General features: G+C 46.9%; 1 long non-coding RNA gene across 3 annotated transcripts in view; it reads left to right on the top strand.

The window, feature by feature from the left end:
* Positions 1 to 966: 966 nt before the first annotated feature.
* Positions 967 to 18,955, top strand: part of LOC149124774 (uncharacterized) — a 62,379-nt gene continuing 44,390 nt past the window's right edge. For all 3 annotated transcript variants that reach the window (XR_016213162.1, XR_016213161.1, XR_016213160.1), the window contains exon 1: positions 967 to 1,652. This is a non-coding gene — a long non-coding RNA (uncharacterized LOC149124774). The remainder of the gene's footprint in view (positions 1,653 to 18,955) is intronic.

The following is an 18,955-nucleotide window of genomic DNA, read 5'->3' on the forward strand; positions in this document are numbered from 1 at the left end:
CTTTTCTCATACATGGGATTGTTGATGCTTCCATATATCTCGTGAAGTGTAATAGCAAGACTAATAAACCTCACAGACAGCCCACTGTGGGTGCTCTCTCAGAGCTCAACTGATAAAGTGATTCCACCAGACAAGGTGGGGCCTATTAAAACATTACATCATCTCTACACATCAAGCCAGGGAAAAGTTGCTCATTGGGACCTCGATGGCAGCAGGTCCAGTGAACATGTGAGTGAACGTGAACAGTGAACATTGAGTTCCGGTGACTCAAAACCATAATGATCCCACCCCTGCTTGAGAAAATACCATGGGAGCTATCACTTGGCTCTCAAGAAATTTGGACGCATTGAGTCTTTGAGCTTCACAAGACATTTGAAATCATCAGGCTTGACTCCCTTGTTTTCCCAACTTCTCCAAGATCTATTTGGGGGAAGAACTGGAATGAAAACTCAGGCCTCCTGCTCTGTCCACTAGCTGACACCAAATCTTAATTAATATTTAATGGAAAAATAAGTGACTTATTTACATTCATGTTTTCCTGTTCTAGGTATGGCATAATAAAGTATGTATTTCCCAAGTAAGTGTTCTCAAAAATTTGTCTAAAGTTTTAAAAAATATTAAAACCAACTGAAATTGACATTACCAATGAAATATCAGTTACTTGTTTGAGGAGTAGAGCAAAGACTCCTATTTTAAAGACTTCTTTGTGCCCTTGCCAGTATCAAGCCACTCCTCCTCTCCGTCTACCTCACCCCCCTGTGAACTAACAGGGTTTGGAACCAGAATACACCTGGGTTTAAAGGCTGACTCTATCATTGAGTAGTTGTATCATGTTAAGAAAGGAGAAAACATTTAGTGCCACAGTTTGTTCACCTGTTAATAATTCCGGCACTTCACAGGTGTTGTAGTGATTACAATGAAAATTATAAGTATAAATTGCCTTCAAAGAACACCTAAGACATAGTAGGTTCCAAATAAACGGTACTACTTACATTAGTTCCCTTCAAACAATGGGCCACACCTGCTGATTCCTGAGGTGCTTGTGGCTAAGACATCCCATTTCAAACGACCCAACCTCAAGCTGATGGCTGGGTGGTTGGATTTTCTCAGGCTGACTTTCCTTTTTAACTTTTGTTAGTGACCCATAGCCGGTCGTGTTCTGACATGTGGTCATTGTCCAAGTCCTTCCCAGCCTCCCGCTGTCCCTGTCTGGGAGACCACAGCCGTAATTCTACCCTCCACCGCCTGACCCGCACAGCCAGGGATCCTGGAACTCCTTAAGACCTAGGAGAGCTGCAGCCACTGGAGCCGAAACGCTTCCTTGGACTGCTGAACAGGGGCTAATGTTGTTATCACAGAGTGACTCAGCCACAAAGCGGAAGGTGGCAGCCAACAGAGATGACCCGCTCCCTGTGACACTGGACAGGCACGGCCATGGACTCTCTTCCACAGAGGTTCGCTGGGAGCGAGCACTTTGCCTGGAGTTCTGAACATTTACTGCCTGCCGGGGAAGTCTCCATCAACCTCAGCTGGACACGAGGGAGGCGGGGCTCCCTCCTGAGGAAGGGCAGTCCAGCCTCGGAGCCAGTGCGCTTTGGCCAAGCTCACCCCAGCAGGACCCCGCCGGCCGGGCTGCAGCTCCGGGGACCGAGGTAAAACCTTCCCGCTGTCACTTAGCGGGAAGTGACACTCTGAGACAGCTCAGGCTGGGCTGTGGTTTTATTTCCCCCCCACCACGTCATTTTCCCTGGCTTGAGGCTCGGTGTGCTGCTCCTCGGCAGATCAATGCGTTGGTCTCCATATTCCTCAGCCCAGAGGTGGCCGCGTGTGTCTTCATGGAGGCTGAGAGAAAGACAGCCTTTTAATTCTCAGCGCTTACATGTGTCACTTTAACAATACGGCTTTCTGCAAAAAGCCTGCTGTGAATCTTCCCTTTAGAAGTCTGTCTCTGCAATGACAAATTTAATGTTTGAGTGATGGCGGCTATTTATCAGAGTGCCTGATTTGACTCAAAGTTCTCAATGATGCAGTTTAATATATGCATCATATAGTGTATATTATCCACTGGTAGGCATATGTGTTAAGTGTACCGTGGAGGTGAATTTTGAATTAAGACAAAAATCTAACGCTTTGAGTGGATTGCTGATGAGAATGGAAGGTTTATATGCCATTTTCTTGGCATTTTGAATTCTCCTCTTTAAAAATTAGAAATATCTCCTCCTGGCAGACGCTCAGCTGCTGTGAAATATGTAGGAGTGCTTGTCTGAGGGAGGGATGAACAGCAGAGCGAGGCACAGTGGTGCTGTTTTGCTGGAATTCGTTACATCTTCAGCCTGATGAGCAGCTCTGCCCAACAAAACCCATCAAACCCCTAGTGCGTTTCTCTTCCCTCTCCCTCCCTCTCCCTCCCTCCCCCTCTTTCTCTCTCTCCCTTCCTCTCCCCCTCTCCCCCTCCACTTCTCTCCCCTTCCTCCTCTCTCCCTCCATCTCCCCCTTCCCCGCCCCCTAGTGTGTTTCTCTTCACTCTAAATAAAAAGAGAATCTAAAAGTAACACAGTTCATGCTCAGTGGTTTGGAAGTTCTGAATTAGCTACTCTAAGGTTCGGCTTCGGTTTGCCTTATAGGTAGATGCCAAGTCACCTGCAGAATAGCTGTGGCTGTTTATTCTTGGTGATGAAACACGATTATACTGTAATCATTTCTCCTGATGATTCAAAAGGATAAATAGGAGGGAAAGTGACCGAGTGGAAATAGAGTTCCCTCCAGCAGTTTGCTAACCGCCAATGCTACCAAAGAACGTGGAATTCCAGCTGGTGAAACAGGCTCAGAAATATCGCCCCGTGCAGTAGTGCAGTACCGACGTGCGCGTTCGGGGAGGAAGCTGCTGTGTCAGCTGTTGATCTGTCCACTCAGATTGCTTCCTGTTTTGGAAATCACCATGTTCAATCAGGGCCCAGATGGCTCTATTCACCCTCTCCGGGGGGAACCGGCCAGCTCAGTGAAAATGGTTTCCAAGCTGCACGGGGCAACTGAAGTTCACACTGCAGGACTCACTAGACACCCAGGTCATCTGGGATCTTTTCCTGGCAGTTAAAAATGTTTAGTTTTATATGCTGTGGGTTTTTTTTTTTTTTTTTTTTGACAGGCAGAATGGACAGTAAGAGAGAGACAGAGAGAAAGGTCTTCCTTTGCCGTTGGTTCACTCTCCAATGGCCGCCGCGGCCGGTGCACTGTGGCCAGCGCACTGCGTTGATCCGATGGCAGGAGCCAGGAGCCAGGTACTTCTCCTGGTCTCCCATGGGGTGCAGGGCCAAAGCACTTGGGCCATCCTCTACTGCCTTCCTGGGCCACAGCAGAGAGCTGGCCTGGAAGAGGGGCAACCGGAACAGAATCCGGCGCCCCGACCGGGACTAGAACCCAGTGTGCCTGCGCCGGCTGTGGTTTTTAAGAAACTTTTTTCTTACCACCAAACCTAACTTCACACTAATAAAACCTGAATTTTGAACTTCAACTTCTACCGCAGCTGTCAAGCTCATCAAGTCCCTTGTAGGAAGGTGAGATGTGATTCTATGGTTACAGGAACTTACTTTAGTAGAGACACAAAATCTTAGAAATCCTGTGTTGACCGGTAACCCAGTTACGCGTTCTGTGATCTGCTGTTATAAATAAAAGAAGCGACCCAAATTTTATACTACTCCAATTTCCATTTTCACTGTTACTCAGGAAACTGAACTATAGTTTTTTGGGGGGATAAGACTTTTCCCCTGACCACTGGCTTATTGCAGGGGCTTCCAACATTACTACTCAGCCAAGTGATAGAGCCAGTCCCAGCAACTGGGCCAAGCCACACCAACAGTCATTCCCCAAGATTTCTCTAATTTAAAAATGAGGGGCCATGTAGAAGAGATATTTGGTTACCAGAAGTATTTACTATTTTGGAGGAACTGTGTGTAACCATTTCTTATTCTTTTTATAAATTGACTTAAATGACCTACACATTACAATTAAATGTAATACATATACAAGGTTACCTGTTGTTTCATTTGTACCCTGCATTAATGTGAAATTCAGTATTTTTCAATAGTTAAACTTGTTTCATGCCTTTGCTGCCAGCTGTGTCAAGTTTCATTGCCCAGGTTTTGATGAGCTCCCTCCCTCCCTCCCTCCTCTTCTCCCCCCCTTCCCCTCTACCTCTCCCCTCCTCTCCATGTTTTAAATGTTTATTTATTGTATTTGAAAGGCAGAGTTACAGAGAGAAAGATCTTTCATCCACTGGCTCGCTCCCCAAATGGCTACGACAGGATCCAAAGCCAGGAGCCAGGAGCTTCTCGCTCTCCCACATGGGTGCAGGTACCCTAGCACTTGGGCCATCCTCTCTCTGCTGCTTTCCCAGGCACATTAGCCAGGAGCCGGATAGCCAGGACTCACACTGGCGCCCGTATGGGATGCTGACCCTGCAGGCTGTGGCTTTAACCCACTGTGCCACAGTGCCGACCCCTGATGGGTTCTCTCTAATCCACAAATTCTCTCACAGCTTTGTGCACTCACGTTTGCCCAAGCGCCAACTCTGTAGAGTTAGGAAACGGCAGTGGTCTTTGCTGCATGCATTCTGGGAGGGAATCATTGCTAATGAGTTGATCTCAGGGAGGAGGAGACCGGGTTCTTCCTGAAGTGTTTTGTTCGTGTCTCAGAACCTGCTCCTGAGAGGTGGCTGAAGGCAGGGCAGGAAGAAGTCCCTGCAGCTGTGGCACAGCTGTAGTGAAGCTCAACAGTACTGAGCACACAGTGTGTGCTCAGCAGCTCCTCCTGCCCCAGGATGTGCAAACGCCTTGCATTTCCGAGAATTCCCTCTGCAGAGCATCAGGCCTAGCAACACCTTCAAGGAACACCTCCTGAGAGATTGTCTTCTGCCTGTCGTCTTTCTTAATTTGTGAAAAGTAACAAAGAGCAGCTGATTTCTTTTCTTTTTTTTTTTCTTTTTTTTTTTTTTTGACAGGCAGAGGGGACAGTGAGAGAGACAGAGAGAAAGGTCTTCCTTTGCCGTTGGTTCACCCTCCAATGGCCGCCACAGCCAGCGCGCTGCTGCCGGCGCACCGCGCTGATCTGAAGCCAGGAGCCAGGTGCTTCTCCTGGTCTCCCATGGGGTGCAGGGCCCAAGCACTTGGGCCATCCTCCACTGCCTTCCCGGGTCACAGCAGAGAGCTGGCCTGGAAGAGGGGCAACCGGGACTAGAACCCAGTGTGCTGGTGCCGCAGGTGGAGGATTAGCCTATTGAGCCACAGCACCGGCCAAGAGCAGCTGATTTCTAAAGGAAAACCTTATAAAACCTTACAGAGGGGCGGTGCTGTCGCCTTGTAGGCTCAGCCTCCCCCTGCAGTGCCAGCATCCCATATGGGCTTTGGTTTGAGTCCCAGCTGCTCCAGTTCCGATCCAGCTCTCTGCTGATGGCCCATGTGTTTGGGGAAGAAGCTCCAGGCTCCTGGCTTCAAATTGGCCCAGCTCCAGCTGTAGTGGCCATTTGGGGAGTAAACCAGCAGATGGAAGACCTCTCTCTCTGTCTGTCCCTTCCTCTGTAACTCTGCCTCTCAAGTAAATAAATCTTAAAAGCGGGGGGAGGGGGGATTCCAATACCTAAGTTAAAAAAAAAAAACTTACAGAATTAGGATAATCCAAAGTAGAATGGGAAAAATAGTGATATGGTCTTAGCCTGGAGTGTTGCTCTGCAATGAACACGAGTTGTAGGTGCACGTAAACACGTGTAAGCCGTGTCAGCATGATCCTGAACAAAAGAGCTAAAACCCACAAGAAACTGTTAGATGTGTGCACTTATGTAAAGTTCACCAAAACAATTTATGCAGAGATGATTAAAAAAGAAAAAAACAAGTATACCCAAATCAAGGGAGTGAAACTCCTGAACTCCTAACTGGCTGGGTCTGGGGAGAGGAGGAGCTGTAGAGTAGGGGAGGAGCCCACCCAGAGGAGGGCGCCCAGGTCCCAGCAATGTTCTGTTTCCTAACTGGTGGTAACTTGAGTGTTTGCTTTGTGATTGTCCGTTTTATGCTGCATTTGACTTGAAATGTTCTTGGATGCATTCTATTTTGCAGTAACGATCATTGTCAGATGAGTTGGATACACCTATTGAAAATGTCCCATCATTTTAATATTGACAGTGTTGAGGGATTGTTCCTAATCGTGTGAGAATGCAGACTTCTAGGGACCAAACTAGGACATTACCTTCTAGGGAGGAGAGGAAATCCTTAATTCAAAAATGTTGGCAGTAGATCTCGAAAACAAATTCTTGAGCAAAAATAAGATCAGTTTCTTGTTGCCTGGGGGTTGGCACAAACCAGCTGACATGTTTTTATTCCATAATTGCTTAGATGCCTTAAATATCTTTGCTGAGTGTGCTGTCATTTTCTTCAAGATGTCATGTCAAATAAAAGATTAATGGAAGTGTTTGCAGATTGAGAGTTGATACCAATCAGTTGGAAGCAGTTATTAAGGACAAGTTAGCACAAACATTTTCCTACCAGCACTAAGTGTGGACTAGTTTTCAAACTTTTAGTTGAAAATGCTTCAGCTATTCAAAACAATCTCTTGTGCTATTTTCATTGGAAGGCTTTGGAGCCTTTATCGTCAGATCATTTGTGCAGCAAGAAGAGTGATTTTTGCTCCATTATTCCCCGAGCCTGAGGTCGTTAGATGCAAGGGTGGAAACCTGGCCAGACCACACCCGCCTGGTTCCAGAGCCCTTCCAGTGAGACTCCTGCTGTTCTTCTGCACTGCTGAGTGACTGACGAATGCTGAAGTGTTCAGTGGGGCGCATTGCCTTGCCCTCAGCTGTTGGGCAAAAACTCTTTGATTACTCGCTTTATTTATTTATTTATTTATTTATTTATGTGACAGGCAGAGTGGATAGTGAAAGAGAGAGACAGAGAGAAAGGTCTTCCTTTGCCGTTGGTTCACCCTCCAATGGCCGCCACGGCTGGCGCACTGTGGCCAGCGTACCGCGCTGATCCAAAGTCAGGAGCCAGGTGCTTCTCCTGGTCTCCCATGGGGTGCAGGGCCCAAGCACCTGGGCCATCCTCCACTGCACTCCCGGGCCACAGCAGAGAGCTGGCCTGGAAGAGGGGCAACCAGAACTAGAACCCGGTGTGCCTGTGCTGCTAGGTGGAGGATTAGCCTAGTGAGCTGTGGCGCCAGCCTGATTACTCGCTTTAAAAAGCAGGATTCAAGGGCTGGGCACTGGGCCTAGTAGTTGGGACGCTGGTCGGGACTCCTGTATTCCATGTTGGAGTACCTGGTTTCAACTTCTCGCTCCCTTGTTGACAATACCTTTTTTGCTAATGTAGACTCTGTACCACCAAGGATTGGGAGGTGTGGATCGAGTTCTAGTTCCCAGCTTCAGCCCAGTCTGGTCCAGCCTTGGCCATTGTGGGCATTTGAGGAGTAAACCAACAGATGGCAGCTTTCTGTTTCTCTCTCTCTGCCTATCAAATAAATTAACAAATAACCATTAACAATAAAATTTTTAAAAATCAAATCAAGTTAGGTTAAGAGAAAAGGACATTAAAAAACTTAAACATTTCTCATTGTGCAATTCCAAATCCATTAGAGGTAACTACAATTAAAAATTTGGTTGTGGACCATTCCAGGTTTTATACACATATACACATTTTTCTTTTCATGAGATGACATCACCTATATTTCTCTTCCAATAACTTTTCTCATTTATACAACTTTCCAAGACCTATTAAAGAATACTATGGAACTCTAACTCATTTCCTAAGTTATGTTCTGTGAATGGACATTTTCCATTTTCAGTGGGAATTTATGGATATTATTCTAACATTATCACACAGAGAGCAAAGAAAAGAACCATCAGCAAGAATCATCTGCAATCCTTTGACTTTCCCTCCAGAGTTCTATGTTTCATACATACGCCTTTCAGTTTAAATTCTGTGGAGAATTAGATTGGTCCCACTGGGGTCAGGCGCTGCTCTTGGTCTGGTTAGATTTGATGGGGAAGGGAGACAATGTGAAAACAAAGTGGCCACAAGACCCAGCATGGAAGTGGGTGCCACACCCAGGCGTTATTTCACTCTAGTACTTCCCGTTGTCTAACCGTCTCCAGAGAAAGTGCTGCAATGGAGTGCCTGTGAGAGATGTTGGTAATAAAGTGTCCTCTCATCTTGCCCCTTGCCCCTTTGCTGTGACCACCTGCTAACTTAGAAGACTATTTGTCATGACAGGGAGGAAAGCAGACCTGCATGGGGTCTGGGTCATAGGTCAGTGCCCAGTGGCTGCACCCCGTGGCTGTCCATGGTCCCATGTGCCCACCTCTGTACCAACACCTGCCCTACTCCTCCAGTGGCCCCCTCAGCTCAGCATTCCCCACATCGCATGAAGCTTCTCAAAGCCTTCTACCTTTTCTGCATCACCTCTGTTAGCAACACCTCTTGCCACGTCTGTCCTTACCCTTTCTCTCCACTCAGGTGCTGAATCAGTCAGCTCAAGTCACTCCTCTCCATCACACAGCCCTTCCCTGCGTTAGGCCACCGTCTTTTCCATCTGGACAGCGACAGCCTCAGACTCGCCGAACTCATTCCTGCCTCTCGTCCTGCTCCCTCTGGTCAGCTCTTGATGCTGCAGCTGGTATGAGAAAAGCAATTTCCAAACATTTCCTCTTGGACCTCTTCCTCCTCCGCAACAAAGCCTCATGTTCTTAGCGTAGATCAGCAGAGTAGCTCTGTACAGCCTGCAAGACATTTCATAGATTGTCTGCTGCTTCTGTCTTAGCTTGGCTATCTCGCTCCCTCATTATCTTGTCACTGCATTTCCTTGCCGCTTCCTGATGTCTTGGCTATGGAACACTGGTTCTGAGCCCTGACTGCATGAGAGAATCACCTGGAAAGCTTTCAACACTCCAGAAAGACACTTAGCACATGTTTTCTCACATTTGCAGCAGGATGTCATATCATTTGGAATATCGTTAGAGGCATTGCTTTGCCGAGTCATACCATGTACATGATGACACGCCTTTCTTTGCCCACGTTGTGATCATTATCATGGATTCCCTCACTTTGTGGCATTAATGTCTTTGTTTTCAATAAAACATTCTAGGGGCCAGCACTGTGGCATAGCCCTTTAAAGCCCCAGTCTGCAGTGCCGGCGTCCCATATGGGCACTAGTTCAAGTCCTGGCTGCTCCTCTTCTGATCCAGCTCTTTGCTGTGGCCTGGGAAAGCAGTAGAAGATGGCCCATGTCCTTGGGCCTCTGCACCCACATGGGAGACCTGGAGGAAGCTCCTGGGTCCTGGCTTCGGATGGGCTCAGCTCTGGCCTTTGCGGCCAACTGGGGATTGAACCAGCAGATGGAGGACCTCTGTTTCTTTCTGCCTCTCCTTCTCTATCTGTGTAACTCTGACTTTCAAATACATAAATAAATCTTTAAAAAAAAAAAAGAAAACCTATAGATGTTTATGTTTAAAAAGATCTTTGCAAGAAAAAAAACCCTGCTTCCCAGGCCAACCTGTGTCACAGGCATCAATAAGTTTGTTTAAAGATTTATTTGAAATACAGAGTTACGGAGAGGAAGAGACACAGAGAGAGAGTGAGAGAGAGAGAGAGAGAGAGATCGATCTTCCATAACAGCCATGGCTGGGCCGATGAAAACCAGGAGCTTGGAGCTTCACACACAATGAAAGTCTCACAGATCTCTTAATTCATATCCATGGATCATCCTGACACCGTTTGATATCTATGTAATAATGATTATGAATGGTAAATTGTTTGTCATTTCATTAACTGGGCTAGCTGTCCCAGTTGAGGTCTGTGAAAGATGATTGTCTATGTTTTCTCATTTAATCCTATCACTAGTCTTTAGGAGGTATTCAAATCCCATTTTATTGCTGAGAAAACTGAAGCTTGGACAGTTGAGCAAATTTCTCAAATACAGATTACTGCTAAAGTACACAGTTATATGAATATATAATATATATGAATATGTAATATTCCCCTTGTTTTAAAAGAATCAGCACTGTGCGTGAGATGCTTTGAAATATTTTAAACCAGGAAACCTTTAGAAATGTGTACTTAGAGGTTTTCTGATGCTATGGAAACAACTGCTCAGCAGGATAGCAAAAGGGTAATAAATAAAAACACTGGAGGCCGGCGCCGGGACTCACTAGGCTAATCCTCTGCCTGAAGCACTGCACCCCGGGTTCTAGTCCCGGCTGGGGCGCTGGATTCTGTCCCGGTTGCTCCTCTTCCAGTCCAGCTCTCTGTTATGGCCGGGGAAGGCAGTGGAGGATGGCCCAAGTGCTTGGGCCCTGCACCCACGTGGGAGACAAGGAAGAATCACCTGGCTCCTGGCTTCAGATCAGCGCAGTGCCGGCCGTAGTGGCAATTGGGGGGTGAACCAACGGAAGGAAGACCTTCCTCTGGGTCTCTCTCTCTCTCTCTCTCTCTAACTCTGCCTGTCCAAAAAAAAAAAAAAAAAAAAAAAAAACTGGAAATAGTAATGGGACGTTATGATAGACACCAGTGTGTCTGAAAAGCGCAGAAAGATTGGAATGAGAGGAGATACACTGTTGCCTGTTTTGCTTCGGTTGGAAAGCAGTGTATTTACTTTGCTAAGGTATACTCTAGGTGCATTTCAGAGGCAAGAGCAAGGGACAGCAGCGCGAGCAGGATTGCCAGAAGTGTTCACGCTAAGAAACCTTTGTCGGCGCTGCATGGCTGATAGATTTTAGGGTTGCAGAAGCAGAGCAGACACCACACCCTCCTCATTCACTGCCTCTTCCTCTCCCCACCCCTCAGCTATCACGGTCTCTATTTTTCCAGCTTGTACTGTGTGTTCACTCCTGTGTGATCCATAAATAATCAGCAAGATAGGACCTGCGTGGTACAAGGGCCACACCTGGCTTGTGTTGTCAGCAACCACGGGAAGTGGTAGCAACCTAAACATTAGCACACTTTGTACTGCAATGTGCTGTATGTAAGTATTTCATAACCACAGCAGAGTCGATCCGGTGGGTGAAATATCGGAATGCCTCTCCATGGCTAACGCCTGACCCCCACGTCGCCTGCCTCTGCAGCACAGGACTCAGCATGCCTGCGATGGGTGTTGACAGCAGCGCAGGCTGATTTCTTCAAGTTAAAAACAAAACAACAATTGTTTGGCCCTGTTCAGAACCAAGCAGGGTAGCACAGCGGGCTTTGTTCGGTCATGAGCCTGTAAAAGCAGAGGTATGGTACCTGCTCTGCCCACGCCAGTGTCGGGCAATGCCAGCGGGCCTCGGTGGTCACAAGATCCTGGAAAAGCACATCCCGGTACTTTCTTAAGCCTAACAATAGTGGAAAAGGAAAGACAAAAAAAAATTAAAAAACCCAGAGGTTCCCAGGAAGCAGTGGTGAGCAGGGACAGCCCTGGTGCAGGTGTCCCTGCCTGCACTGCCCTGCACGCTCCTAGAGATGACCCCCTTTCCTGCTCTCTCCAGCACTGTGTGGTCATCCTGGCTGCAAGACTCAGTTTGTCTCCCTCTCCCACCCAAGAACGTGTGAGTTTGTGTAGGGTCTTGTAGTGAGCTCCCTGTATTGGAGAGCAGCCCAATCCTGATTTCCAAGTTGCCAAAACCAACCTCCCATGCTCACATTTACATGAGAGCTAAAGTGTGCAAAAAGACCAAATTATACCATTAGATGAGATGGTTTAAGCCAAGCAGACCCCAAACTTAAAGAAGCAATTGGGGCGGGCATATGGCACAGTGGGATGCCAACAACCCATATTGGATTAGAGTCCCGGCTTCACACTTGATTCTAGCTTCCTGTTAATGCACACCCTGTGAGGAAGCAGTTGATGGCTCAAGTACTTGGGTACCTGCCCTCCACGTGGGAAACCCAATCCGCTTCCTGACTCCTGGCTTTGGTGGACATTTGGGAAGTGAATCAGAGGAGGGGAGATTCTGTCTCCTCTCTCTCCTCTCTCTCCTCTCCCTCTCTCTCCCTCTCTCTCCTCTCTCCCTCTCTCTCCCTCCCTCCCTCTCTCTCTCTCTTTCTCCTCTCTCTCTCCTCTCTCTCTCTTTCTGCCTTTCAAATACATATTTTTTCCCCAGTGAATAAGTTGATGTTCAGAAACAGAACTCATTTGCTCAAATTCATTCCAGTTACCCACAAACTAGAAAAGGCTTCAAACCTTGCGAATTTCACTCAAGTATATATCCCTTCTCCTAATTATTTCTTTTGGTAAGCTATTTCTATCTACAGACTTTCAAAACACCTTTAACACAGCTGGAGACACTTCAGCTATCACAGAACTATGCGTGGGATCGTGGCTAAAGAGAATCACAAATATTTAGTTGAATTTTTAAAAGTTCAGCTTTGTACTGTGCTTCTTCACACAGTTCCCTGCTACTAGATTTTTTTTTTTTCGGTATCTTGGTTTTGGTGGCACAATTTCCATTGGGTAACCTGCTTCTTATCATAATTTTGCAATGCTGTCTCACTGCTGCATTTTTCTTTGGCCTGTCACTGCCATCCGTTCCAGGATGATGAACCAGTGCCCCTGGTGTCCTCACACCACGTGCTACAGCTTCGCATGAGGAGTCTTCGCTGCTGACCTGTGTGAGCCGCCTCTTAACTTTGGATCTCATGCAGCTCTCCTTCTTGGCCCTCATAGGTGGCTTCTGTAATAAAGCCAATTGGACCTCATCTGTTCTGATAATGTTTGTTTAAAGATCTTGGATCTACTTTACTTATAATTTATTTTCCAAACATTAAACAAATTAGTTCTCCCTCTTTGGTTGCTCCAGTAACCAAATAATTTACATATAAACTTCATGAAGTCAAGACATAATTTTTCTTTCTTGTTGGCACTTAGCTCATGGCATACCATTGAGTGCACAGGTGATGGCTGTATCCTAAATGCAGTTCCAGAATATGATTCCAGTGTCTCCAGTGCCCACGGCACCTAACAGGCACCACCACATGACAGTTAGCTCCCCCAGTGCCCTGACCAATCACGCTTCCTTTCCAGTCCAGACTGAACTGCACGTTGGTCACTCAGTCACTGTCTCTTCCCTTCCAAGTTCAGGTACAGCCAGATGCCCACTTTGCAGACTGTGAGCTCCTAAGTGCAATGACTGTAAGGTGTTTGCTTTGCCTTCTCAGTGACTAACAGCCTGATTCTTTATGGTTACTTAATGAATGTGAATCATTGAATCAGTGAAGAAATGAATGAGTAAGATCTGAAGTCTTCCAGTATGAGGATAATCCTACTGATGTTATACTTGAATTAAGCCTGTTTTTCTCCTTTCTGGTAATTGTTTCCCTGGCTGTAGCTCCCTTTGTTCCTCCCTTCCACAGAAGAAGCCGCCCCTTTCTGCCATGAGCCAAGATTGTGGGAAATGGCAAGGCTTGCCAAAGTTGCTGGTCTCCTACCTTAAAGTGCAGGGTCCTAGGGACACACGCCAATGAATTATTGTGTGTTTACTGGGGACAATGGTCAGAATTCCACTTGGCAAGCAAAACTGGTGCAACCTAGTAACAGAATAGTAACAGGGCCTGAATACTGAAAGGAGCAGAACCCTTCAAAGTTGGGGAGAGCTAGAAGAATAGGAGGTATGAGAGTGGCTGGTGCTAAAGTAGACAGACGCTTCTAGAAGCAACCACAAAGCCAACACCTCCCTTTCCAGCCCCCGCCCCAGCCTCGGCCCCTGCAACGAGCTGGGTGTGAACAGTAGTTGAGCAGTCAGACTTCAACACACCCAGCCCAGGTGCTCAGGGAGCCGCTGGGGCTTCTCCATTTTTCCCTTTGCCTTTTGCAGGTTAGTGACTACATTTCAGATGTCCGAGTGCTCTGGTTTTCTGGAATCTGAACCTGCTTCAAGATTGTCTAGCCGCTACAGAGCTCTCTGTGTCACAGACCTCATGGACCCAAGGGCTATAGCTACAGTCATGGAGCTGTGCAAGTCCTAGACCCAGGGGAATACTCAGACATGGGCTCACGCTGACCTTGAAGTTATTATTTATTTAATTGAAAGTCAGCATTACAGAGAGAGAAAGTGATCTTTTATCCACTGATCCCTCCCCAAATGGCTGCAGTGCCCATTCAATGGATGGGAGCCTCTCTCTCTCTCTCACTCTCTCTTTCTCTCTCTCTCTTTCTCTCTCTCTCTCTTTCTCTCTCTCTCTCTCTTTCTCTCTTTCTCTCTCTCCCCCTCTCTCCCTCTCTCCCTTTCTCCCTCTCCCCCTCTCCCTCCCCATCCCCCTCCCTCTCTGTAACTCCACCTTTCAAATAACAAATAATCTTCTTTTAAAAAGATGCAGTTGGGGCTGGTGCTGTGGCTCAATAGGCTAATCATCCGCCTGCGGCGCCGGCACACCAGGTTCTAGTCCCAGTCAAGGTGCCAGATTCTGTCCCTGTTGCCCCTCTCCCAGGCCAGCTCTCTGCTGTGGCCCGGGAGTGCAGTGGAGGATGGCCCAAGTGCTTGGGCCTGCACCCCATGGGAGACCAGGAGAAGTACCTGGCTCCTGCCATCAGATCAGCGTAGTGTGCCGGCCGCGGCGGCCATTGGAGGGTGAACCAATGGCAAAAGGAAGACCTTTCTCTCTGTCTCTCTCTCTCACTGTCCACTCTGCCTGTCAAAAAAAAAAAAATCAAATAAAAAAAAATAAGATGCAGTTGGGAAGTGAGAGAGCATCGAAGTTTGTTCTGTGGCTCTGCTTGACTCCCTTGGATAACCTCTGACCCAGAACTCCAGCAATTTCTCGTAAACAGCAAGAGTGTGCTACTACTGCAGTTGTAGTTTTAATGGATAGAATTTCTATAGTTACCGAAGTTTAGGGCTCCAGGACCAGTCTGCCTCACTTGGATCCTGAAAGTCTCCCTGTTTGTTCCTAGATAGAATCCAGTTACTTTCTCTTCGGTAAGATACGGTATCGAACTTTGTAAGCCACTGGAAAAGCTTTAACAGCCACTGAGCACCCAAGGACACTGATTTATTTCCGAATGGCGTGGAGGAGAAGGTGCAGTGCCTCCCGCGCGCGACCTTCTAGTGTGCACGATTCTGAAGAACTTGGGAAATCAGAATTCATCATGATTTCCTTTTCTGCACCGGTTCACAGGTCGGCCTGTTCCATGAGACATCGTGTGCTTCCACGTCATCCAGAACACTCGTTTGTACGGGATTTCTTCTGTTACTTCTTTGGCGAGTACTTGCATTTGAACGAAGACCTAGTACTGTCAGCAAAGCTGTTTAACACAGGGGAGCAAGTGCAGTCTCTGACAGACAGGCCAGTGAGAGATCTGTGGGAGACACTCTGACATCCTTCCCCAAGACAGACACGGAGCCCACAGCAAAGTGAGCTTGGCTCTGCCAATCGTGTGCACGCGGGGATAGTCTCCTGTAGAGGCAGGTAGCACCTGAAGTACATTTTCTGGAGACCCTGGGGGCAGAGGCTTACAGTTTTCAGGGGTAGCAGTGGTGGGGGCTTGAAGTCTGTCAGCAAGGTCCGGGGTCAGTGGTGACAGCTGGGGTGGCTGTGCCTGGGTGGGGAGCAGTGGGATTTTGCTGGTTCCTCAGTGTGACTTGGGTTTTTCCCTGGCTGCTGTGTTTACAGACCTGGCTCTCTGACCATCGTCATTTCTCTGTGCCCTTTGTAGTGTTCTTAACGTATTTCCTGCTGCTTAAATTGCAGTGGGTGTTGCTGTTTGGGACTAAGAGCTCCGGTTGATACAGAAAGGCTGCTCTGTTCCTTCAGCTCACGCTCTGTGGATGAAGGGGCAGTCTCCTGGTAATGCCAGGGAGGCCTTCAGTCTGCACTAACGCCCACCCACGACAGACGATCTCTGATAGAGACTCAGTGCTTAGTCTTCAGTTACTTACGTGATGTTTGGGTGGAGGGCTTAAAGATGAAAATACTGAAAGCTAAGATGGAAGCCTTGGCAAGGAAGGCACTCTGCCTTTGCTATTTGCTGAAATGACCTCTTTTTCAATTCGTGTTTCACTGAGATGAAGTTTTACTATTGCACTTACACCAACTAATGGATTTTGTTCCTTTGTAAAAAGAAAGTGGATAGTTAGAAATACAATGATATCCCTTTGTTCATTAGTTACAGACCTTCAAATAATATTTTTTAAAAATGAAAAGCTATATTGCTTTTTTTTTTGCCCAAAGATTTATTTATTTACTTGAAAGTCAGAGTTACACACAGAGAGAAGGAGAGGCAGAGAGAGAGAGAGGTCTTCAATCCGCTAGTTCACTTCCCGAATGGCCACAACAGCTGGAGCTGTGCTGATCTGAAGCCAGGAGCCAGGAGTGTCTTCCAGGTTCCCAACATGGGTGCAGGGGCCCGAGGATTTGGGCCATCTTCTACTGCTTTCCCAGGCCATAGCGGAGAGCTGGATTGGAAGTGGAGCAGCTGAGACTTGAACCAGCACCCATATGGATGCCGGCGCTGCAGGCAGTGGCTTTACCCTTTACACCACAGCGCTGGCCCCTATGTTGCTTTTTTTAAAAAAAAGATTTTAAAATTTATTTGAAAATTGGAGTTAGAGAGAGGGAGAGAGATCTTACATCTGCTGGTTCATTCTCCAAATAGCTGCAGTGCTGGGGCCGGGCCAGGCCAAAGTCGGGAGCTTCATCTGGGTCTCCCCGATGGGTGATAGAGGTCTAGTCCTTTGGGCCATGTTTCACTGCTTTTGCCAGGCCATTAGCAGGGAGCTGGATCAGAAATGGAGCAGCTGGGACATAGACTGGCACCCACATGGAATTTACCCAGTATGCCATGATGGCAGTTCCTATGTTGTTGTTTTGTTTTGTTTTGCTGTGCATCAGATAGATGGGGAGAGGCAGGCAGGCAGGCAGAGATCTTCTAGCCACTGGTTCACTCTCCTAATGGCCACAGCAGATAGGGCTGAGCCAGGCTTTCACCTGGAGCCAAGAACTCCACCAGCGTCTCTGGGTTGCAGGTCCCCAGCACTTGGGCATCGTTTGCTGCCTGCCCAGGTGCATCAGCAGGGAGCTGCATCTGAAGCAGAGTGCCGCCGGTGCTCTGACATCCGATGCTGGTGTCAAAAGCCGCAGCTTAACTTGCTGCACCACGAAAATTGGCCCCTGTATTACTTTGTTACTGACCTAGTTTGTTTTGTAAATAAAACAGAAGCAGAATTTAGGGATATCGGTAAATACCTTTAAAGTAAACCAGCCAATGGTTTATAGAGTTCAGGGTCATGAAGTCTAGAATGGGCAAGTCGTTTCTCTCTAAAGGAAACTTCCATTGATACAACAGAGCTTACTATCTCAGCAGCCAGAGTTGCTCTGCCATTGCTTGAAGAATCCTGGAGAACTCACAGACTGGAAGAACCACAGTGAGAAAAAGACTTTCCAGTCATTAAAACATTACACAGACAAAACAGTGGAAACATTCCGATTCCTTATGCATTGATGTATCTGCACATGTGTGTTTTCCCTTTTCATTTTTACAGATGTGAAAGACAGAATAAGAGAGAGACAGACAGACAGACTGATGGACAGAGATCCATCCATCTTCCATCAGCTGGTTTACTTCCCAAATGGCCACAATGGTTGAGGCTGGGCCAGGCCAAAGCCAGGAGACTGGAACTCCATCCCGCCTCCCAAGTGTGTTCAGAGGCCAAGTGCCATCTTCTGCTTCTTTCCCAGGTGTATTAGCAGGGAGTTGGATTGCAAGTGGAGAAACCAGGATTCAAATTGGCACCCATATGTGATGCCGGTGTGGCAGGTGGCTGGCCCTATGTTTTCTCCAAAGACATATTTTATTTGAGGAATACAGACTTCATGTATTTCCGAAGTATAATTTTAGGAATATACTGATTCTTCGCACTGTACCACCCCCTACCTCCTCCCTTTCCTATTCGTAGTCCTATTCCCTACTAAGATATATTTTTGCTGATTTCCCTGATGAACATAGACACAAACATCCTCAACAAAAGTTTAGCCAATAAAATCCAACAACACATCAGAAAGATCATCCACCCAGGCCAAGTGGGATTTATCCCTGGTAGGCAGGGATGGTTCTACATTCTCAAATCAATCAGTGTGATATATCACATTAACAAACTGAAAAAAAAAAAAAACAGAAACCATATGATTATCTAAATAGATTCAGAGAAAGCATTTGATAAAATACAGCACCCTTTCATGGTTAAAAATCTAAGCAAATTGGATATAGAAGGAACATTCCTCAACATAATCAAGGCAATTTATGACAAACCCACAGCCAGCATCCTACCGAATGGAGAAAAGTTGGAAGCATTCCCACTAAGATCTGGTACCAGGCGAGGATGCCCACTCTCACCACTGCTCTTCAATATAGTCCTGGAAGTTTTAGCCAGAGCCATTATGCAGGAAAAAGAAATAAAAGGGATACAAATTGGCAAGGAGGAAGTCAAACTATCCCTATTTACAAATGATATGATTCTATATATAGGGTATCCAAAAAATGTTCTACATGAAGGATCTCTGTGAGTGAGACCCCAGCGGAAAGAAGTGGCCATCAAAGAAGGAGGTACTTTCCTCTGAAGGGAAGGAGAACTTCTACTTTGCTTATGGCCTTGTCTAAGTACTGACAGAGACTGTGCATTCAGAAGGCTTCCATAGTCTTTGCAGCTCAGGTCAAGAACCTTTGGTGGTCACTGACGTCCTACATAGGAGTGTCAATTGTTAAATCAACAGCAGGAGTCACTGTGCACTAACTTCCCATGCAGGACCTCTGTCCTCAGTGAATTGTATTATGAGAGTTGACTGTAATACTTGTTCTCAAACAGTTTGTGTGTGTGCAAATTGTTGAAATCTTTAGAGTTGATCGTCTGTGTATAAAGTTAATTGAAAATCAATCTTAATGGAGAATGGTACTGGGAATGGGATAGGGAAGAGGAGGGGTAGGAGTGTGGGTGGGAGGGCGGGTACGGTGG

This window comes from Oryctolagus cuniculus, chromosome 9, assembly GCF_051225735.1.
Source record: "Oryctolagus cuniculus isolate XC-2025 breed Fujian yellow rabbit chromosome 9, ASM5122573v1, whole genome shotgun sequence".
NCBI lineage: Eukaryota > Metazoa > Chordata > Mammalia > Lagomorpha > Leporidae > Oryctolagus > Oryctolagus cuniculus.